The sequence below is a fragment of the Lepidothrix coronata genome, unplaced genomic scaffold (assembly GCF_001604755.1).
Source record: "Lepidothrix coronata isolate B3197 unplaced genomic scaffold, Lepidothrix_coronata-1.0 Scaffold106, whole genome shotgun sequence".
Lineage (NCBI taxonomy): Eukaryota > Metazoa > Chordata > Aves > Passeriformes > Pipridae > Lepidothrix > Lepidothrix coronata.
Window position 1 is genome coordinate 2,036,500 of NW_016690286.1, and position 24,198 is coordinate 2,060,697.

Consider the following 24,198-nt stretch of genomic DNA (forward strand, 5'->3'; position numbering starts at 1 on the left):
TTAACTGTTATAATTACTGTTCCTAAAACCCCTATTTAAAGTAAGGGTACCTAAAATCATAGAGCCCTTATTAATCTCTAACACTGAAACCCTAGGACATATTCAGCTTGAGCTCCAATATTAACCTGAGAAGAATCAGTCTAACTTACTTTCCACTCAAAGTCTGCAATCTGTTTTGATATAGATTGAGGTAAGACTGTTCTCTGGATCTGTTCCCAAGTACTAAGCAGCCTCTGAGAGCTGCTAATTCATCTGGCTCTATTCTAATACAATAATAAAAGTCTCCTTACATGGGAGATATCAATTTTTGCTTTGTTTCAAGATGAACAGTATAACTTGAATAAGAGACCAAGCAAGTTTATCTGACAAAAACAAGTCTCGTTTAGAAGGCACTTCCTACAAAGTCCTCCAGAAGGTAATTTTCTTTCCCCTATTACGGCAAAAACTCACCAGGAACTTACTGAATTTACTGTTTTTAATAGAATAGAGAAAAAAAGTTGCTATGCATTGAGTTGGCAGAGGGCAAGCCAAGACATATTCTCCGGCAAACTTACTAATGCCTCCATCTACTTAAATGGCTTTGCTTTTTCATACCTGTCACTCAAGACTTTAATACAATAATATCAAATAATAGCTTTAATGAAATCACAGATAACACATGCACAGATTTTTCTTTAAAAATAAATTCTCACAATAGGTGGCTTTCTTGCTCTTTAAAGCTACCCAGCCTTTGTAGAATTCATCCATGGAATGCATGTGTGTAAATGAAATCTGGATTACGTACAAGGAGGCTGGACTTGGATGAAGAATGAACTCTTGAGTTCTGCAGAACTGACCTTCTGAAACCACATCATTAGATATTTGCTACGGGAAATCCCAGAGCTGGAAAAAACAAAACCAGGAGCCAAAAACTGCTTAAGTCCCATCCTCTGGGAATTGCTGGAAGAGGAGAAAAAGCATATACTGGGCCCTTACCTAATCTGTAAAGTATCTTCTTGGAAGTCTGTATTATTTGCTAAGAAAAAAATTTTTAGCCTAAAGGAAACACGGAGCAGAAAGTTAAGCTATTTATGAACCACAACCTAAATTTGTCAGCTCATCCCAGAATAGGAATAAAGTAAACTTGTGACCATTCCATTAGGATGTATCAGACCTATAAAAGATTGAGTCCCTAGTACATGTTGATCTTCTGTTCTATAGTAGTCTGCATACAGAAGTAAGGAAGGGCCAATTAGGACACAACTTTTCTTACCCTTTGAAGTGGTACAAGTAGTATTAAAAGACTTTTAGTCACCTCTACATGATACATCAAGTTCACTTAAGGACTACAGCCTACACTTAAAATTCACATTGTTGAACCCTTTTCTCTTCCACTTGTTTCACAGACCAAGACACAATCCTTGGTAACCCTCAAACAGGAAGCAGCACTTAGGCAAGTGTATTCTTGATTAAACTGCCAAAGAGGAGGATATATTTTCCTGATGCTAATTATCACTCGTTCTAGTGATACAGGGATCTGCTCATTTACTATACAAATTTGAATATGGTCAAGCTGTTCTGTCTAGATACTTGTAATGGTGGAGTAATGGGTAGCAAATCATTTGAAGTCTCTTCAGAAAAGAAACAGATGGTACCATGGACTCCCAAAAGCCACTCTGACGGGTTCCAGAAACCATAAAGGCCAGGTCTGACTTCTTAGCATTTTTCAAACTTCCACAAAAAACCAAAAACTTGTGCTAAGCCTGAAACAGTCACATGCTCTATTCAAATATAAAAATGCAAACAGTGCTCAAAGACTTGGTATCAAATATTCTGTGATAATTGCTATCTTCAGTGTAAAACAAGATAGCTATGGTGCACCAAAGCATCACTCAAGCAAGGCTCAAGCAAATTCCTAAAATGACAGATGAGTATTAGGTCCAACCATAGGTGACAGGCTCAAAAGAAACAGGAGTTACCAAAAACAACGTGAAGGAAGTATGCACTGAGGTCCAACACATAAATGCACAGAAAAAACCCGCCATCTGAAAGAATCCATGGAAGAATCCATCCACAGCCACTAAATGCATAAGCATTTCTTCTAGTTCAGAAAGCTGGAGTCAGAAGTTGCTCCCCCAGCACACAATTATAGTTTCCCCTCTCGTCTCCCTTTAAGCCTCTATTACAGCCACTGTTAGACACTGAGGGTTCAGAAATTCTGGTGTGATTCAGTATGGTAATTTCTGCATTCTTTCTCACAATACAGTGGTGAGCCTTACAAAGGTAACTGTTCTGAACATGGTTTGCAGAGATTACTGAACCTTAGGAACTGAAACTGCAGTCAATTTTAATTTCATCTTGCCAAGGGCGTCATTCAGTTTTGCTTCCCTTTTTCCCCTCCTCTCTGTCAATAATAGAAGGAACCATCTTATCTGCAGCTTATACTTTAGATGACAGTGTGGAGCATCAACCTTAGAGTTCAGGTGCCAATAGACTTCTTCATGACATAGATTTAAATAAGATATCCTGATCCTGTGCACCTGTGCTTCTTGAAGAGTTTACATCTGGGATATGACAAAATGGTAGATATTTGCCCATCAAATGGAAAAGTCCTGAATGATATCCATTAGTTTTTTAAAACATCATAGATCTAATAATATTCAGCCACAGATGAGAGACCTCGATTCAGTTTTGATAACAGCAAATAAGGGGAAAAAAATTATATAAAAAATTATAGAAAGAAGCATACCTCAACTAGACTGTATAGAAACTATAAGTAACTGTTTAAATGCAGTTATTTCTAGTGCAAAGTATCCAGTACCATAGAATACTGTGTGGAGGCTTCTAGGCTGCAAAGCATCAAACACTTGGCATATCAAATTATAACTCAGACTTCTATAACCTTTCAATTCTGTCAATAGGGGGAAAAAACCCCAACAAAGCACATACAGTTGAGGTCATAAGGCTATTTACAATGCTGGCACCTAGTCACATGGACACACAGGACCCAAAACAATAATGATGAAAGCTTTCTAAAAAGCCTCAAGCAGAATGTAAGATCCCTAATAGCACAGGCTTTGGAATATTTTAATTCTGATCTTTGACTCCTGGATTTGCTCAACTTCAGATTAGCAAACAGCAGTTACAAACCACATTTCTACACAACTAACCTAGTATTTACCCTTTACTACCAAGGAGATAACTCTTCCAAGACAACCAAATGACTCATGCCAGTCGAACAAGTCACCAGCACAGAGATATCAGATTACACACACTGACATATTCACTTGAATTTATACAAGCCATAGTAAATCAGATCTATATTGTTTAAGCAGCCCTAGCAGTGCAGTGTCAAAATGAAGTAAGAGGAAATAACCTCCACAGTTTGAACTTTATTTTGTTTGTCATCCTACTTTGCTATTTCCTTCTTGCTGCCTTTTTTAATCCCCCTTTACTATTTTTTCCCTGTTGCCTTCTGCACAAAAGCACACCTTAAGTACAACTGCCATACTGGCAATGACAGAGTCAGTCAAAACTGACCACCTGTAAGCCAACTTATGCCAGTTACATCCCATTCTCTGGCATGCAGAACCCCTACTCTTTCAAGCTATTTCATTTGGAGCATATCCTCAAATGTTAGCTTTTCTATCATCTGTAATATACCAATAGTTACATTCATTATAGGAAAACAAAGTAAGAGCTATTACTTTCAAAGCAGTTTTTCTTAGCAGCTAAAATATACTTGTTGTCACTTTTGTTCCATGTCATGCAAACATTCCTGTTTACATCTTATTGACCCTTTAAAAAAGAACAGATATAAACAGCCCAGTCTTGGATAAAATAAAATACACATAATTGAAAAGTTTTGTCGTAAAGTAAGTCCTTACTTATTCTGGATTAATACAGTTAAAGTTCAACATACACAAAGAAAGATCTAGATAATAACTATATGCATCATAAGGAAGTAGAATTTAAAGTAATATTAAAAGGAGTACAACCACAAGCTTAACCAAATATAACCCAAACAACAAAAAGAAATGCGTAAAAGGGAACAGTGTGGTAATACTACACAAGTGACCTAACCCACACATATGTTCCAGTTTTTGTTTTAGTCATAAAATTCCACAGTACTGAGATATAAGTTATCTTCTTTATCCTCAGAGACTTTTTACAAGTACACGTAGAGATCGGACAAGGGGAAATGGCTGCAAACTGAAAGAGAGTAGGGTTAGATAATAGGAAGAAGGTGAGGGCACTGAACAGATTGCCCAGAAAAGTTGTGGATGCCCCATCCTTAAAGTGTTCAAGGCCAGGTTGGATGAGGCCCTGAGCAACCTGGTCTAGTGAAAGGTGTCCCTGCCCATAGCAGGGGAGTTGGAACTAAATGATCCCTTCCAACCCAAGCTATTCTATGACTGTATGATAAGAACACGGAAGCTTTTTAAATTTTGTCTGTTTTTCTATCTATCAGGACTCCTGTAAGTTGTGTCAAGAGCATCTGTGTACATGGTACAGTGCTCTTACCACTTCTGTAAAGGAAAGCAGTGCTGCACAACTTCCCCACTTATCAGAAATGCTCTCTGCAGAACCCCAAGCAAAGTAAACTGACTGTTCTCACCCATCCTAGTTCCCTAAGCCCAAAGCACACTACAACCCTATGAAGTCAGGAAGTTTCTCCAAAACCCAAAGACAAATTTAAAACAGTGAAATACAATAACCTATGCAGAGAGAATAATCCTGTTGCAGCTTTAATTTCAGTATTGCAGGTAAGTCTTTAACCAACCAATGGTCTTTTCAAAAGCACAGAGCATTACTTTTGGTACCAATGCAGTGACACAATAGCTTGAGAATGCCCTAAAAATCATGTGGAGAATTGAGCAGGGGCTCTACTTCATCTCTGAATATCAACTGTAAAAGGCATGATTTCACCACCTTCTACCATTATAGCATGTAGTTTCAATTAGCACAACTGAAGCAGCATTCATCCGGCAAGAAATTTAGCAGTGATTTATCAGAAGGAACAAGACTCAGTTCACAGACGGGTTTGACAGGCTCTTCGCCTTCCAGTTTTAATACTCTTCACTTACTTTTAGCAGCAACATTAACAATGCAAGACCTTTGTCCAAAACTTCCCAACTCTGATGGCTGAGAATGAGATTTTAGGAGATTGTGCCTATTTCCAACCCTGCTCTAGGTATCTGCACCTCATCAAATTGGAAAAGCAGAGACATCTACCTGCAAGCCAGAGGTTGACTTTAGAAGATACTACACAAGCCCCACAGCAGCTCTTGGGACTTCATTTCAACTGAATCTTCCTTCTGCCTCCAAAAAAACTGAAGGAGTTCCACAAACCTAGAACTGAGTTGCAAATGTTACAGGTGCTTCAGAAGTGACCTATGTCCTGGTTCCAGCCAGGACAGGGTTAATTTTTGTAGTCACCAAGAGGAGGCATGGCCAAGACCCACAGGTTATTTTCTATCACCTCAGGTCACTGCCAGGGGGCAGAGAGAGAAGGGGTCCCTCTTGGTCAAGTAAGCATGGAGGAGGGAGTGGGTGCAGGGAACAGGAGGGCAGTGCCAGTTCCACATGGTGAGCAACCACCTGTGAATCATTCATATATCTTTTACACTTTGTTAATGATACTGTTGCTGTTATTGTTCATTTTCTCATCCCACTGCTGTTTCCAGTAAGTTGTTCTTATCTCAACCTGTAATCTTTACCTTTTGTGCCTTCACTTCACCTTTCCATCCAGATGCAGGAAAGAAGGGACAGGGGAGCGAGCAGGCAGTGCATGGTTTGGAGTGCTTCAGCAGGAACACAAAATTGGGAAATACCATCCCCGAACCATGACAGCCTTATTTGGTAAAGCGTGGGCTCCTCTCTTGGGGCAAACCCATTCCAGGGCACCTGGCCCTTCACAAAGAAAAAACTCTTCCTAGGGCTTCTGCTGGCTTCTCCAGGATCAGCTGCATCACCACACTGGGAGCCTTTCAGTGCCTGTCTCTGCCGCTCCAGATTGATGGATCTGAACCTGACTTCCTATTGATCAGCTAAGGGCAACAGAGGCTATTGCTCATCCTTTTGGAATGGTCCTTGCCTAATTGCTCTGGCCCAGCTGACCCATGTTCAACTGTTGTTTATGTGGAACCCTGCTCCATTTCAGCCCTCAAAGCTCTTGTGGGACTATTTGTTACCACCACCAAGATCTGCACGTGCAGCAGCTCCATCCAGGGCTGTGCCCCAGGCTTCAAGGCTCACTGCAGCATCCCTCCTACTCACAGTCTACTCTCTGCCCATGCTGGGCACCAAATAAGGCTATCGTGGTTTAGGAATGGTATTCTCCAATTTAGCATTCCCACTGAAACACTCCAAACCACGTGTCAGTCACTGACTCTCCTTTCCCTTCCCTCCCCACTGCAGTGGGTTAGAGAGCAGAATTCAAGGCACAAAAAGTAAAGATCACAGGTTGAAATAAGAATAATTTACTGGAAACAGCAATGAAATAAGAAAATGAACAGCAACAATAACAGAAGTGCACAAGATAGGTGAACAATGCCTTGGAACAAGCGCCACCCAAACCACTCCCTCTGCCACGCTTACTCTATCAGAAGTGATCCCTTCTGCCCCCTGGCAGTGACGTGAGATGTTACAGAATAACCTCCAGGTCCTGGCCATGTCCCCTCCTGGCTACTGCAAAAATTAACCAGGACACTTATTTTCATTTGCCAAAAGTTAGTTGCTATAAATTCGAAAAACTTTAAAATAGTACTACTAGCATGGAAACCGTTTAAAGGTAATTCTGTCTCCTTTGAAATCATACCCTCCTTCAGCACAGCTGCACATGTCCAGTTAAAGTTTCCCTCTAAAACCTGGGCTCTTTCTCTGCAAGCATTTTTAAGTTTTCATTTACCCACAAATATGAACTATTCTTTCAAAGTGCTTCCACACGTAGCTAAGAAAGTCCAACACACTGCATTTGAAACAAGCATGAAACTATGCTTTTGGTATAAATACTGCGATAATCCAGAAACAGACTTTAAAGAACTTAGTATGCTGCAAGCATAACTACTATGGTGTGTTTTACCAGGGTAGATCTACAATACAGTGTAATAATATCAGATATGACCAAATATAACTAAAATCGAAGGGTCTGATTTTACTTTGACGCCAAAGCCTTTATTTTAAATGAGTGATATGACGCATCCCATCACCCAACTCAACCAAATGCAGCAGCATTAGCAATCTTGATAACTTTATATTTGCAAAATATTATCTCCAGTATACTATTCTACCATTTCCTCAAAGATCATGAGAGAAAAGCAGAAACCTTGCTATTAGGAATACACCAAAGGAGGTCTATGGTAGTCTATTGAAATGTGTTTTAGTAGCTCATTTTCACAGAAGAATAAAAAATGCTATACAAAGGTGCATTTTCCAGAAGAGGGGTACATCAATACTGCAAATATTCTTAGGACGTAGTTTTAGTGGTCGATAATTATCCATCAATACATGCACATAATGCTGTGTTAAACAGTTTCAGGAAAAACATGCTTTATCTCTCCATGGCGGTTCTCTCGTTCTTTCTTATCCCTTCCCTTTCCCCCAACAGCCCTCCTGCATGAGCCTGCTATACTCACCAGACAGGACACATTCATTTGATAAGCATTTTAAAGCAACTAAGAACAATTTTGTGAGTTCTTTAAATACTTTATAAGCTACAGAAAAACATGACTTCTCAATTAAAATTTTTTAAATTATCAGGACCCACGCTTTTGTCTCATTCAAAAAAGATATCTAATACATGAAATGTCCTATTGCCACATATAACTTAAATGCTGTAGTACAGAGTATATGAAACTCGAAGTCCCAGACAATTTACTACCCTGGATGTCTTGCTCTGCACTGTAATTTTAGAAAAAAGTCAAATCCCAAAAGCATAATAGTGTCAAAGCAGAAAAAAATAGGTTAATTGTCTTACATTTTAAGACATATTAATTTAAACTGAAATCCCGTTAGATGAAAAAGCTTTTCAAGTAAGAAGTTCCCACTTCAAGAAAGCATCTAAAGCTTGGAATATTAATTATTCCAAGAGAGAAATAAAATGCTAATGAAACTCAAATTACATAGGTTCTGGAGAGACTCTTATTTGATTTCAGATTTCCAGGGTAAACAGGATCACCAAGTAATCTGCCATTGTTTCAAAGCCACAACAACAGAAAGTTTCTATGGAATTTATATTGATATCAACTGGATAGCAGAAAACAGTTAAGGATGAAAAATAGCAGAGCGTACATTCATTTTCTTTTCCTGTTTCTTTTATTTGCACTCTCATTAAGTCACGCAATGTCTTCTGCTCAAGATAGGCCTGATTTTTAAGAGCATTCTTTGAGACCTTCCTAACTAGTAGTTCTAGAATAAGTGAGCAGTACTTCAATATTCAGTTACAAATTCAGAGACCTGGTTTAGAGCACAGACTTGATGATTTACAGCAAAAGTAGTCAAAATTTGTTTCTGTAATAATCTGAAGTCTGTGAACTTGGAATTTGATTTAGTGTATTCTGTTTACAAGCAGCAACTGAGAAGTCACTTGAATGGCAGATGTGATTATGAAAATACATGGAAACTGGTCATTGACTACACGTGTATTTGGGACACAGTGCACTCAAATGAACCAGAACAGAAAGATATCAATACAGCCTGACAACCCTACAAAGCAACACGTCCTGCTTGTAAAAACTGTCATACGCATATGAAAGAAGAGTTGCAATGAACCCAATAGCAAAGTAAGCTAAATCACATGGGAGGGAAAACCCAAATATAATCAAAGTGAATGGCCACTTTTCAAACAATACGATGGGGTTAATCGCACAACACAAAAAAATCATACAACTATCATTTAACATCAATAGACACATTTGAGGAACATCTTCAAAGGTAAATGTGGCCTCACTTGGTTCCTGTTTCATCACTCAGTTAACTTCCTATGTTCCTCTGGTCAGTTCCTCTGTTTACTGTACAAGCATGGACTTTCATTTAGGTGTTCATTTAGGTGTTCCTTCTTCCCTGGACAACAAATGTACCAATATCCTACTGCTCCTATGGAACTTATATAGCACTTTTATCCTACCACACCAAAAAGGAGCTGTAAATGGTTAAGCAGTCCTTGCCACTGTTTCACCAGATTGCTGCAGCTTTGTGAACATAGGTGAACTAGCACCCACTTCTTGCCAAAACAGGACAAAACCTCTACACCGCTTTTGAATACCACTAAAATGGGAATGGACCAAAGATTTTCATTACTTCCTTAAAGAATAAATGAATGTGTGTGTTATGTATGCAAAGGAACTGCGCAGCTTAGAGATCTCCTCTGCTCATGTTAAGTTTCAGGTGGAAAACTCTTATCAGTTTTCCCTGTGCAGCTACAGTTTGCCAATAACAACGGTCTGGGATAAAATATCACTGCACAAATAACCTTTACATTCTACTCAGAACTCTTGGTAACCAGTGCAAATTCACATGCTTCAGATACTCTTAAATCTTAGTCTACAACAAAAAGAATAATATTGAAAATACATACACCAAACAAAAGTGAGGAAGGCAGCAAAAAAATTATAAGTAGCAGGGACTGCAAATCTACTCATCCAATCCCCAGCATGATACACAAGTGCTGGAAGAATAGTTCTGCTATATTTGTACACATTACTGAAAATTCAACAAAATTTTAACCAATTCCAGTTGAAACATCAGAGTCCTGACACTTCAAGCTGTATCATTAAGCACTTTGCAAAATAGATGTTTCCTGTGTTGTGTTTCACTAAGTAACATGACAAATTTGATTGTCTTAAGTGTCTCATCACAACACAACTTTGGTGAAAATACCCTTCATTTACAGTACTGACACATAATGCTGCCGAGAAAACAGGGAGGGGATGAAGAAAATTTTTTTTTCCTTAGCTTTACAATTAAATGTAAATCACATTCTCTCAAGACAGGCAGAAATTGGTAAATATTATTCCAGCACTCACAAAGTTACAGAATGCACCTGTAAGCAGATGTGCAGAATTACTGTCAAAAGCCTCTCACCTGCTCCTCTGGCTGCTGCACTGGGAATTTAGTTCAAAGGAAGGGAAAAAAATGCAGGAGCCTATTAGTCTTTCTAGACCTGACACATGGAGTCAATAAAATTAGGGACATGAGAGATATGAGCAGAAAGACTACAGCTTATTGAGCCTAAAAGCTGTAACTGAGTAAAAACAGTAGCATGTCCACAGCACGTGACATAAAGCAGGTAGGTATTTTGGCACAACCTAAAGAAAGTCAACAAGAAGTATACTCTTTTAACTGAGTATACAGTAATTGGTTCATCCAGATGTGCTACTAACCACAAACCAAAGGAAAATACTCAGAATTTCACTGACAATCCAGTGTAAATTCACTGCAAGGAACACAAATTATTGCTTTAGCATTAAGTACCAAGAGCTAAGGAACTCCCCAGTATCGCTCCTCCCCACACTTTGATCACACTTTCCTCTCCTTCCTCAGCCTAACACAAAATATATGACATTGCAGTCTGATTTTGCAACCTACCTCAAATCTGGAAGAGTAACATAATTTCCTTCAGCCAGCAAACACTGCAAAGGAGTATTACTGGGGGGAGGAGGCAGCAGAAATTCCATTTTTGTACCTGAAGATCCTTTAGTCTTCCTCCTCAGGTAAAGATATGTCTTATACTCAATATGTCTTATACGAGAGACTGTTTGAAATATTCAGTATCCTAACTGACAGAGATGGTGATTGGTGTTAAAAAACCTGTCAAAAGCCATTTTTTAAAATTTATTAGGTCAACTTAACACTTTTACATATATTCCAGTTATTTCCTTTAATATAGAAAATACTGTGAAAGGATTGAAAATAATTAAAAATAAAAACCAATTGTCTTTACATATGAGAACACAATTCAAGTGCTTGAAAAAAAATCACAATGAAATAGTACAGCCTTGTCCATCAACCAGACAGTCAGGGAGACCTTATATTATCCAGCATTAGCTCCTGTACAATACTCAGACTGCTAGACTGCTTAATTGTTGAGTATTAGATTTAATTCTCTAATGCATATATAAAGTGAGTGAGTGAGAATTTAAAGTGTAACAGGCATCTTCCCCCTTCCTAAAAAATAAGAACTGCAATAAAAATATAGCGATAGTAGTGAATCATTATGTTTAGTATTAGCAAAATATTAAAGTTGTATGCACTATTCATCAAGTTGAAATTAATGCCTCGCTGAAGCACAAATATTTATTCAGTACAAACAGCAGGAAACCTTAGGAGACAGCACAGCTTTAAGCACTGAAGTGAGTTAATTAGTACCCAGTGCCGCTTCAGAGCATGCTATGCTATTTTTAAATAAAGGTTAGCTTCCGGATAGAAGAAAGTAGTAAAATGTAAAGGCAAGAGATAAGGTGTCCTAAGAAAGCTGTTTTTAATAGCTACCAAAGTGCCCTAAACAGACAGCTTTTCTCACAAAGTTTAGAATAAGAGCTCTTGTGCCAATCAGGATGGAATACAGCAATACTTAGCAACTTCTGCATCAGCAACAGGCAGGTTTTACTAGTATTGCTTTTACCTAAATTTCTTTGCTATGCTTTGATTGCTACATAGCATTTCATATCATCAGAAGTTAGAGATGGAAGAACACAAACATATATTTGTTTTGAAAAGATAAGCCATTTCCAAGTCTTCCTCTCAACAATCAGATGATTCTTCAGCAATGCTCACTATTTCAAATAAATTTAAGAACAACTTTCATGCACTCCCTCGCTTTTCATGGCATTCTCCACAGACAAAAGTGATGATAATTAAGTATCTGTCCAAATTCCACATGCTTTATTGATTCCAGATCTAATAAATAAGCCTCCTAGTAACAACTGTTTATCGAACCTCCCTGTATTACATTTGTACACCATTTAGAAGTCACACTGAAGCCTTATAAACAGAATCCTTAATTCATCACACAACTACACCAACATCCTCCCGTTTCTGGCACTGCAAGAAGGGGTCACTTTCAGACAATTTCAGTACTAATTTGGCTGTAATTTATGTTATGTTGCACTTATTATCTTTCCAGTTGTTACCAAAGCATGTAAGTTCATGTGGGGATGCGACTAAAGAAATTGCCATAAATAACAGTCGCCCTCATAGACTCAGCCAACATTCTATTTTTAGTCTGCTCCTCTTGAACATGGCCCTGATTAGGGCAAAGGCTTCACAACAGTTTCACCAGAACTACAAGTAAACACTTCGTATTCAGCATTAGTTTAGAAATGCTATCAATTGAAAACCAGTACAGTTGTTAGATCTTTCAGATGTTGTTTCTGGTGTTTTGGGGGGGAGGTGGGGATGTTGTGTTTATATCCAATCCAGGATTATTTGAGTTTTCATGCTAGCGAAGTTCCAGCACAAGTTCTGAGAGAAATCTGATGATTTTCAGTAAAAACAAATGCAGCAGCATTTCACCCTTCGGCCTTGCAGAAAATTTTTTAAATTTCAACAGTGATTTCAAATAACTTTAAATATTTCAAGTGTCAGTTATTTATAAAGAAAATCTCAAGGGCATGCAGAAGTACTTCATCTTAGAAGTGCATGCATACACTTACACGTTATGGGCACAGGGAAGAGTCTGGCCACTGCAGGAACTAACAAAACTTTTTAATGGTATGCAGAGCTTGAGCAGCCCAGGAGCTTTAAACACAGCCTTGTAGCAATATGCAGTTGCTACACATTAAAAACATTTTTATACTTTAGTACTCCTTGTCTCCAATAACACTGATCTGACATAGATCTCAGTCCTTATTCTGACACCACTTTGGTTTTGCCTTCCAAGATTATCTCAAGAAGCATTTCAAATAAATTAATCCAATTTAACTTCCTAAATAACTGTTGTTAATAAAAAATGCTTTAATTCCAACCCATTCTTCACTCCCAAATGCGCATTTAATACACCACCATTTCAATTCTGGCAGCTGAGGACAGCGAACTACCAAGAGAGCTATTTTTCCTGGAACAGAAAACACAGATTTAAAGAAAAGATCTCAAGCTTACAATTCTAATTTAAGTGATCTTTTTTATATATATACTTGCATAATTAAACAGAACAGTATTAACAAATCAAAAGCCGTAATTTTGTTGAGCAGGAAAACTATGAGATTCCAGTAAATCAACAAACTCAAGTACTTCCTACCAAGTACAAATCAACATACTTAAAGACACTGCATATAAAATGCAGGTTTTAAGCACACTGTATTTTCGTAATCCTATGGAAGTTTCAGAGATTACACAGAGTCACTCCAGTCAAGCTATTTCACTTCAGAAGATAACCACGGATTGACAGTTTTCAGTTTTTCTAGAGTGTAAGAGATTTGGACCCTAGTTCTCCTAACTTCACAGAAGACAGAGTATACACACAGTCATGGTCACACTGTCTCATCTCCCATACAGCATGATGGGATCTCCTTTTTAAAATTCATGCATATTGCTCCTGGAAGACTTGGTAACACTGGAAGTAACACACAGGTGCAGTGATTCACACGTGTAACCTCCATTTCTGCTAACAAAACCACCCACACAAATCCTATGGCAGACTGAAGTATAAGCTTTGTGCCCAATCTTCCACTCGCAAGAGGGGAAGCATGCCAGGTGACACAGAGAGCGCATTTGTCAAAGGGAAGGGCTGGGAATGAAACCTGACCTGGTGATTCACCTAACGGATTTAAGTCTAAGCTCTTCCTGACAGAGGCTTTGTATGTTTGCTGAGTGCCCAGGTGATCTTTGTTAAGAGCCCAAATGCTACTGCATTTTAATATTCTCATCAATGTAAACATTTAAGCCTCACAAAAGTGTCATCTGAAGGCCTCAAATACTCCACAAGTTCTTAGTCCCTAAGGAAATCCTATGAATTGTGACTTTTCTCTAACAAATCCTGCAGGTTTCTCAAATTATGCGTTTTCCATACAACCTGGGAAAAAAAACGGTGTCATACTGAGCCATGAAATGTCTGTTTATTTTCTAATTAAAATAGCCAGACATTAGCCAACATTCAATAACTAATAATTTAAGTCTCCAGAATGAACAAGGTGATTCTCACACTGGATGCGTTAAAGTCAGTGACAGGTTAAGAGACAACCTAATATTTATCTTAAGGTAGAATTTAATGAAAATTGATTTCCTGACATGAACATGAGAAAGGTTCAAGATATCTGGGTTTTACAGGAACACGTACTAAGAATGAGACTAACTCAGTGACTTGGCCCAGTCATAAAATACACATCAGCCAACAGGCTCTTCTCCCAGCTTAGACCCAGCCCCATTGTGCTAAGTACAATACAGATGACAGATACCATTTGTAGTGCCCAGCCTTACAATATCTCACGCACATGCTTGTCTGTGATACAAGTCCTTGCAAAATTAGAATCCAAGTGACTTAACTATCCAGCTATGCCTGAGAACATGTCTACCATGGACTATTTCAAGTGAAAGCAAAACCGCCCATTCAGGAGACTACAGCAAAAGTTCAACGTGATTCTGTCCCTGAAAACCTTGTTTCTGGGAAGAAGCTTTCTGATTAAATTTAACATGTACCTTTAAAACAGCTCAACGCTGAAAGGAAGTGAATTGCTACAGTTCATAAATCATCCTAAGTAGGACTGAACTTCCTCAAAATTGTCATCTCTCTGATAAAAGGCATGTTAGAGGTGCCTTGTCTCACAGAGATTATCACAGAAGAGAAGCAGCTGAGTTTTGCATTTCAAAAGTAGTATTTTCGTATTGTTTTCTTACTCTGGAGGAAAACATGCGTCCAAGAACATTGCCAGAAGGATCTGCAACTCAACTTCAAAGTACATTACTTTTACCAAAAGTATTTCACTGGTGAAAATAAAACAGATTGGAGATTAATTTGACCACATTATATAATACTACGTACTTTTTGCAACATAAAATAACTTGTTGGAAGGTGGAGGGAACAAAAGTGAAATGCTGGGGGCGGGGGGAAACTATATGATCTTTAAGGTCTCTTCCAATCCAAACCTTTCTATGACTCTGGGGAAAGCCCAAACTTATGAAAAGACACTGTAGCATATAAGTACATTACTGGAGGGAAAAACTTCAGAAAAGGCTTTCAGATGCCATGACATGCAGTCATCAATGTCACTTTACACTTTGCTCCATAAAACTGCTTTTTGCTTCTTTGCAATGTCATTCACGCAAGCTACCTTCAAAACAAAGTCACCAAATCTGAATTTGCAGCTAACAAACCCAACAGCCAACAAACCAACATCACTTAATAGAAAATTCCATATTTTTTTCTTCTACAGTCACTTCCTCACTCACTGGCAGCGTATGTTAAAAATTCTGAAAGATATTCAGCAAGACTTCATAATCCTCGAGAACATACATCTCTTCCCCGTGAGCATAAGACTCAGGAGCTTTTTCGGCACAGAGCTGGAATTGAATTGGACGGGAAACAAACGTGATGGCTGTCGGCATTACAGGGAACGAGCCAAAACCACGGGCTTTACCTCTGCTTTCACCGTTACCTTTACAACACAAAGCACACAGGTTACTCCCATTTAACGTGCTCGAAGTTAAAGCACGAAGCCCACGCAGACACAAGCCCTGCAGCCTGCGGCGCTTCCTACCCGGGCACCGCGAACTCTCAGCGGTTGTAACTGTTGCTGCCACCTCTCGCATCCGCACCGCCGGCACCGAACTCGACGCGGCGGCGAAAAAGCCGAACACACAGATAAGACAGGCTAGAACTAAGATATTTCACAGCTCGCCATCGAACTCTGCCCTAACCCTTCCGATGAAGGTTCACGCGCGCGCCGGGAAGCGCCAGGCACGGCGCTGCCCGCCCTGCTCCGGGGACACGACGGGAGCAGCTCCTTTGTCTCGCCCGCAGCCCCGGCCGCCTTCTCCAGGCGGCACAAGGCGCCGCTGCCCCGCCGGTCCCGAACGGCCCCGGCGCTGCCGCCGCTTCCCGGCACTGCCCTTCCCGAGCGGGACCGGGCGCTGGCGGCCACCGCGGCTGGGATGCCGGGGGCGCCCCGGGGGGACTCCCGGAAAGGACGAAGGCTGTAGCCGGTACCCGGAGCGCCGCCCCGCGGCCCCTCACCGGGGGCAGGGACCCCGCCCTGCCCCTCCATCGCCCCTGGGCACCGGCCCTGCCCCCGGCAACTCCATCGCCCCCTTCCTCCCTCCCTCCCTTCCTCTCTCCCTCCCTTCTCCGCCCGCACCCTCCTGCTCCCTTCGCCCACTGCCGCCCCGGCGGGTCCCGGCCGCCCCAGCCGCGCGCCGCCGGCTGCCCCGGGGCGAGGCGCGGGACCCACAGCCAGAGGGGCTCCGCTCAGCCGGCCGCGAGTTGCCCGACAGCCGCGGCCATCCCGCCGGGATGCGACAGCCCCGGACGGCAAAAAAGTTGTGCCCGCGGGAGCGGCCGCGAGCCGAACTCACCCTCCCACCCGGCGGCTCCGCCGCGGCAGCGACTCAAACTCCCCTCCCGCCGGGAGCGGAGCGCGGGCGGACCCCGCCCGGCCCCGCCGCTGCCTGGCGGCGCCCGCAACCAACCAGCGCGCGCGGCGCGGTCACGCCAGCCAATGGCGCGGCGGAGCGGGCCGGGCGGGCGCCCCGCTCCACCAATGGGCGGTGAGGGCGCCGGGCCGGGGGGAGCGCGGGGAGGGGGGTGGGCGCTGCCGCCGCAGCCGCCGCGGTGTGGGGGCGCCCCGGGGGCGGGCACGGAAACGAGGGGCCGAGTCATCGCTTCTCAGCCGGGGCTGCATCGGGAACGTGGCTCTGGGGTGAGCTGAGGCGCAGCCCGGGACGCTGGGCAGGGTCGTGCCCCGCGGGGAGATGCGCCCTCCGGGGCAGCGGGGAGCGCCCGCTCGCGAAACTGCCCCTCGAGCGCCGGTGGCAGTGTCCGCTCGGGACACCAGACGGGCGGCAGCGCTTGGGCCGGGCTGCAGGGAGCCGGCACCAGAGGCGTGTGGTCTACCGCTGTCCCATGTCACTCGCACAGTCCCGCTGCCATCGCTTGGACATAAAAAAAGAGCCGGCGGCAGAGGCAGATTCGAGCTTGTGCTGCCCTAGCCCCAGCAGAGGTACGGCTGAAGATCCGAAAGGAATGTTTCCAGGCACCCTGATGGGAACGCCTCGAACTGAACGCCTCTGAAGTTTCATCAGGCATGTCTTAATCATTATTTAGATGCTGGATTCTTATCGGCCTTCTCAAAGTGAAGCAATTCTGAGCAAGTCTAATTCCACAGCACTCCAAGGCCTTTTCAATTGCCTTTTTTTCCCCTTTTTCTATTAACTTCATCCTTGGAATGCTCTGAAGAGTGATCTTGAAATAAATCTGCATACAGCACAATTAGCTGCTTTTGGTTGTTAAAGTTCAGTTTACATTTTTTGGTTACCAATAGAGTTACTTTGCAAGTGTGCTTTCAGATGTAAGTTTTAATCCTCAGAAGCACATGCTTATAGTAATCTTCAGGATTAATAAAGATTTAATTAATCACTAATCTGATTGCTCTGTGGTGAAACCAAGGCAAGGAGGGTGTGATTTGGTCAGTATCAAACATGATAATGATAGAGCCCAGATTAACACCATCAACATTTACTGTCACAAAGTGCTTCTCATACAGTTACTCATTTAAAAATCATAGTCTTCTATGCGATGCCAGTCTTCATTTCCTCAGTGACTGTACAGGTAGATAACATGTTCACGTACAAGTTTATTGACTTCCCTGGAGCCTTGAACATGAGAAAATATCAGGTTCAATGCATTTCTTCAAGTTTGCTTGGCCATCCTGCATAGATACATCAGTATCTTTCTATCTGAGCTGTTTCTAGACTTGTGCTATTTTACCATTCACTTCCCTATGTATATAGTATATCAATTTATTCACAATAAAATATATGTACTATTTTCAAGGATCTTTTGTAATACAAACTATAATACAAACTATAATAAATATTGCTTTTAGAATATAAATGTCTTACTAAGCCATTTGTCTTTATAATACTCCCACTGTCTTATGGTCTAAACTCATTCTGCCATCAGTTTCTATGACACTGGATAAAATAGGTCTGTTTTCCTGAAAAGATGGATATTAGTTCCAACAAAGATATAAAAAAGCTTTATTATTTCACTAAGATGAAGAGAGACAGTTAAATGCCATAATCTTAGGAACAACCAAATGTAGCTTTTTGAGGGAGATAATAACCTTCTACCTTCGAAAGAATACAAATCTGAATCAGAATATTTAATGGTTTGGGGCTTTTTTTAAAGTTCTTTATCTGACTTTCTCTGCCATTATTTCTGCCAACAACATTGCAGGCATACACAGCTTCCATCACAATGCCTTTCCCACCTGCTGCCTATACCTATTCCTGAGACCCTTCTGGGTTTTGTGACCCAACAGTTACACAAAACACCAAATAATTCAGTCTGAAGAGAACCAAGTAGAAGAGACAAGTGTTTTTTTTTAACACTTTTCTGTTCCCTGAGCTGGTTTACTGCTCAGTCCTGCAGTTCTGAGAGCAGCATGGACCAAAGAACAAGCAATGGAAGCAAAGATATGGCAATACAGGAGGACTTTATTAGCCTGCATTCTCAGACCCAGTGTCAGTAGGGATGCTGGGTACTGATGTGGCTTGTGACATACTAAGTGACCCTGATAATTTCAATGAGGTACTGAGTTCACACTGTCATTAGTTATTAATTTGTTGTTAGTAATGTGTTATGACTCTAATGATTAGCAAAAGTAATGAATCATCCACAAACAAAAGGCAGGCAAATTCTTCACATGCAGCAGATAACTGTTCTTCAATGTCATGTCACATTAACAAAAGAAACTGGTTAAGTTATATTACTTCCACAGATTATAACTTTTTAACTCCTGAATTATATTAGTGTTTCAGGCACTCTTATCACATTAGCCTTATATCTTCTAAATGCAAAAAGATGTATGCAATAAATTTTCTTTTTAATGTGTTTATATTTCTATGCAGAGTTGGGCACAGTGCTTACTGCACTTTAGCCTTGAGTTCATGGGAGGTTTTTTTGCCATTAGCAATCCATTTCAAACTGCCCTCTCAGAGGAGGGCCACAAAGAATCAGAACTTTTGTTCCACTTCCCCAGTAGTCAGGACTGCTCAGTGCTGTTTCACAAACAGTATTTCCAGGAAGAAGTCCCCTTTGTATTTCAGAAAACATTGCTCAGAAACATAATTTGGAACCTAGAGCTTCTGCCTTCTTTATAATTTTTAGTCTCCGCCTTTTCATTACAAGTTCTTATATTTAGATATATAATGGAGTTGTAAGCTTCTTTAAAAATAGAAATCCTTGATAAATAAATACTTAACAACCTTAATCTCTGTCATATGACCATGTTCTTAAAGCTCAATTCAACACACAGACCATTTTTAAAAGATAGTACATCTGGACTGTGGGAAAAAAATAGCAGTTATTTCCAGTCATCTGATCTCATACCAAATCCATAGCCTGTGAGACACCAAGAAGGGCACCATTTAGGGAAAGAGACCGAACTCTAGAAGACAATTTGTTAGTCTTCTGTCCCACTGCCAGCCTAGGCCAGGCTGGCTGTGACCGCAGCAACTGCACAGGCTGCTAGATGGATGGTAGGACCATCGTGGAGCAGCCCTTCTGTTTTCATTAGGATGGAAAAACACTCACAGCAGAATTAAGAGTAGTCTGTAGTCTTGATTAGAAATTCAGCTTACATTTCCAAAGACACTCAGAACTCACACTGCTCTCCTACAGAGCCTTTGATTAACTCCACTAATTGAAACTACAAGGAAGCATCGAGTCGTCCTTCAAGTCAGCAGAGGTCCAAGAGCTTTGTATCAAATGCAGAGGGCTCTGGAGACTCTTGGTCTGACATTCTCCATGAAAACAGTTTCAGTAATGAAAGCATATAAAAAGTCAGGAAGAAAAAAGTAAGACAATCATGCTGACGTAGGAAGAAAAACAGATATTCTGAAATTTCCTTTCCAATGGAAATAAAATGACAGCACTTTCTGCAAAAACACAAATTCTGCAATTCTTATTTTTGGACCTCTGAAACAACTGACAAATATGATATTTTGACAGTGTCAGATGTTCTGTTTTGACTTATGGTTTTCCTCTTTATATTCTAGTTTCAAGCATAAATAAAATATTTTGATAGTTTTCCCTTGAAAACGTGAAAGAAACCAGTATCTTCCTACCAAAAGTTACATTTTATCAAATCCATGTTTTGACAGAAAATTGCTCTAGCAGAAAGCTCTTTACCAGATCTTTCCGGAAAGTGAAAAATCACTAACATCTGTTTGACTCTGAAACACTGAAGAACTCGGTGTCTCAGATTTCTCATGTTTTCACAAAACATTTTAAAGGAAACTGCTCAAGAAGGAAGGACTCTATAAGCATTTTGTTGCTTAATTGATTGAATAAAATCCTCTTACCAGAACTTCAGATTAAAAAAAAATACATTAGCATAGAAATATAAAAAATTATCCCGTACTTCATAATTTACAATGTTTTATTTATTCTAAATAAATATAGCTTTTATCTTATGCTTTTTACTAACCTGGAGTTCTCCCGGCAACCTGGAGAACTCCTTACTTCGTTTTTCTTGGCAAAGCTTATACACAAGCCTAACACCACTATGCCTTTTATTTGCTAATATTGCAAAAAATATTTATTACAAAAACACTACAGTAGAATTAAAAACAAATTAGTTAATTTATTCTACTATGCAAAGGCTTCCCAAAATTTAAATTTACATAACTCAAATTTAAAACTGAGTCTGACTTGTTGTTGAAGGCCAGTTTTATAAACAATACGGTCCGTATCAATATTTTGCACTAAGGGATGATGCTCACACCACTTGAAAATGCAAGGTAGTAGTTCCTGATTTTGATTAAATCTTGAGGAGAAACTACTGTAAGAATTTGACAACAGAAAAAGCTTTTTCTAACTGTACCACTAATATAAGGCAAAATTTAAAAAAACATAGCAAGCAAATAATCATAAACATAAATAATACATAAGCTATCCTTACTACACAAGAGCTAGGAAATCCATTACTTCACCACACTTTAAAAGCAGAGGTTAAAAGCACATACATAGGTTTGTAAGCACAGCAGTTCACAAGATAAAATGTTTGAGTGGAAAGACACAGGCATTGCATCAAAGCCTGCGTAGCCCAGAATCCTAGAAACAATCCCTCAAGGTAAGGGAGGGGCAGAGGAGAACAGTGTGGAGATTGCTGTTATGAGATCTACAACCAAACACACAACATCATGACAGAATCAACAGCAGGAAAAGCTGGTTTTGGGAGGGGGGAAGCTAGAAAGAGACAAGGCTCTGCTACAGCAGAGCATCTTCTGTGGCACATGCTCCTTGCAGCGCTACAGTCCTTCCTGCTCAGTGAAGTACTAAAAGAAAATCTGTTACCCACCAGGCCTTTTATGCAACATTCCTGCGTTGGTATTAGCAGCTCAATTAAAGAATCACAGCTATTTTAATTATCACAGCTGAGCTGGGTTTCTTTTCCCTAACCACAACTGTTTCTGGTCCCTGGCTGGGGGCTCTTCCTTGCTGTATACACAAGGAGGAACAGGGAGGGCTGGTGCGGATGCTGTGAAAGTAAAAGAGAGAAAGATGAGGAAACAATTGTGCAAGGCAATCCAAGGATTTTTGCATTTTCATGGCTCTTCATGCTCACTAATTGTTACTCCTACAGAAAATTCCTCTTCCAGCCCACGTGTGCTTGGGCACGTTGACAGTATTCTGAGTGTGTATATTTATTGTTTTGCTGCTGGACTACAGAAAAGAAACAGCTCGGTTTACAAGGGCTGTCAGACCCCCAACCAGCCCAAGAGCTGCATATTCTTTTCACGAGAAACTTACAGTCATGGGATGTCTCCCAGTGTTCCAGCCTGCCTCCCAACTGGCCTGGGGGCTCCCCCATGAGCAGCCCTGTCCCTCTGGGGCAGCATTTGGGGCCAGGGCAGAGCCACTCAGCAGGCCAGTGGTGCTGGGTGTGTACGAGGCTGCCCAGCTGTGCTCACCACTTCCTCCCTCAGCGTGTGTTTAGCTGATGAAGAGGCTGTGGTTGGGCTCAGAGCTAACAGCTGACATTTCATTGCTGCTTACTCCTGGGTAATGCTTGTCAGCTTTTCCTGTGAATCACAAGAGCTAGAAGCACACGCACACATATTTCTATCGGAAGCTCTCCCTTCTGATGTAATCCTGTTAGCCCAAAAAAACAAAACACTAGAGCCAAGCCCACAAAGTTCATGTGTCTTCTGCTAGCCCAGAGAAGCAGCTTGATGTCCTGCTTGAACACCCTGACACCCAGCTGTATTAGGAAGCCCTTAGTACATGTACAGTGGTTGGCTCCATACAGGACCAGTGGAAGCAGCCCTGAAAAGCAGCACGAGTGTGTCTGTACAGCAACATCTTTTTGGTCTGACCCAACTCCTCTGCCATGGCCCCATCCTCCTCTCAGCTGTAGCTATTCCAGGGTACAGAACCAGCACTGATTTGAAGACTCCACATTTCAAACAATTTCCCCAGGAAAAGCTAAGGCTTCAGCTACATTACTAAGTTTCATAATCCTGAGAGAGGATAATGTTTATTTTAAAGCTGAAAGGGAAACAAATTGCAAGGCTAAGCTGCAAGGGGGACAGAAAGTAGGAAGTCGTAGAATTATAGAATAGTTTGGGTTGGGAGGGACCTTTAAAAGTCACCTTGTCCAACCTCTCTGCAGTGAGCAGGGACACCTTCATCTAGATCAGGTTGCTCAGAGCCCAGTCCAGCCTGACCTTGAATGTTTGTGGGGATGGGGCATCCACCACCTCTCCGGGCAACCTGTTCCAGTCTTTCACCACTCTCGTCATAAAAATTTCTTCCTTATATCTAGTCTCAATCTACCCTCTTTTACTGTAAAACCATTATGCTTTGTCCTATCACTACAAGCCCTACTAAAAAGTTTGTCCCCATTATTCTTATAAGCCTGCTCTAACTGTACAGATAGCACTGCAACTGCAGATCACCGGAAGAAAATGTGGAATTACCATCAGTTCAGGTTTTTAAGAACAGTTTAGGTATATTTGACCCTGATTTAAGAGAGATACAGAGAACTGAGTGACATTTCTTCATGATTACCTTTCTGAGCTTCTGGGCTTTTATTGGCTATGCTTATTCTCTCCTTTCAAAGTAATGGGTTACAGATTGAATATTTTAAGACTTAAGTGAAATTAAATTACAGTGTCATGAAATGCTTTTACAAGAAGTATGGGAACACAAGTATTCTTAAATAGGAAAATATATGTAACAAAAATCTGACATATTAGAAGCAGAATACAAAGCAAACATGAGTTAGGTAGTTATCTTTGTTACCTTTTCTGATAGTTTATAGATAAGCTTGTTTATGAACTAGAGATAATTCATAGCTATTTCTACCCAGTTCTTAGAATGTTACTGTAGGGGTTTTTACAGTTTGTTTTCATTGTTAACCCTAAATTTCTTGATTATAAAAGACATGCTTTTTTTCCCAGGTTCTCTGGCAGTGCCCAAAGGAGACAACTTACAAAGAAATGCATTCTTTGCACCCGTTTCATTACCCCATTTATTTTAATAGAATTTTATGGAGTTTTTCTGGTATTTTTGCTTACTCAGAGCAGCCAGACAGATGTCTGTTCTTGTTCTGTCAAGAGCATCAGCAGCTTTGTTTTGATCAAATATGTTGTTTTCCTGCCAGCAGAAAGGCTTTCCACTTGGTCAAGGACAAAATTCCAGCCAACAATTTTTTTTTATGAATGTGAACAATGACAAAAATCCTGCCAATAAGACTTGCTTTCCTCTTACTGTGGGAGGTCACAAATTTGTTCTAATTGTTTGGCCATTTCCCCTAGAATTCATAATGTTGGTTGCAGAGACCTGCTTCACTTTCAAAGACTGGACTAAGGAGGAGAAGCAGACTCTTAAGTTAATCAGGCCATTAGTGCTCTGCTTTCTTGCTATCTGCTTCCCCAAAGCCTGCCATTTTAAAGAATAAAAACTTATTATTCATAGGGCTATTATCTAGACAAAAGAGAACATTCAGATTATGTACTTATTATTTGATATAGCTGCACCCTGTTGATTTTTAGAAAGTC

The 24,198-nt window shown here is 40.8% G+C and overlaps 1 protein-coding gene across 7 annotated transcripts in view; it reads right to left on the reverse strand.

Moving 5' to 3' along the window:
• The window catches only part of FAM126A (family with sequence similarity 126 member A), a 45,319-nt gene extending 28,730 nt beyond the window's left edge, over window positions 1-16,589 (reverse strand). For 3 of the 7 annotated variants that reach the window (XM_017823878.1, XM_017823884.1, XM_017823885.1), the window contains exon 1: window positions 16,486-16,589. The gene's annotated coding sequence lies outside the window, so the exon portion shown is untranslated. The other 4 variants (XM_017823883.1, XM_017823881.1, XM_017823880.1 and 1 more) reach the window with 4 other exon arrangements.
• Window positions 16,590-24,198: the final 7,609 nt, after the last annotated feature.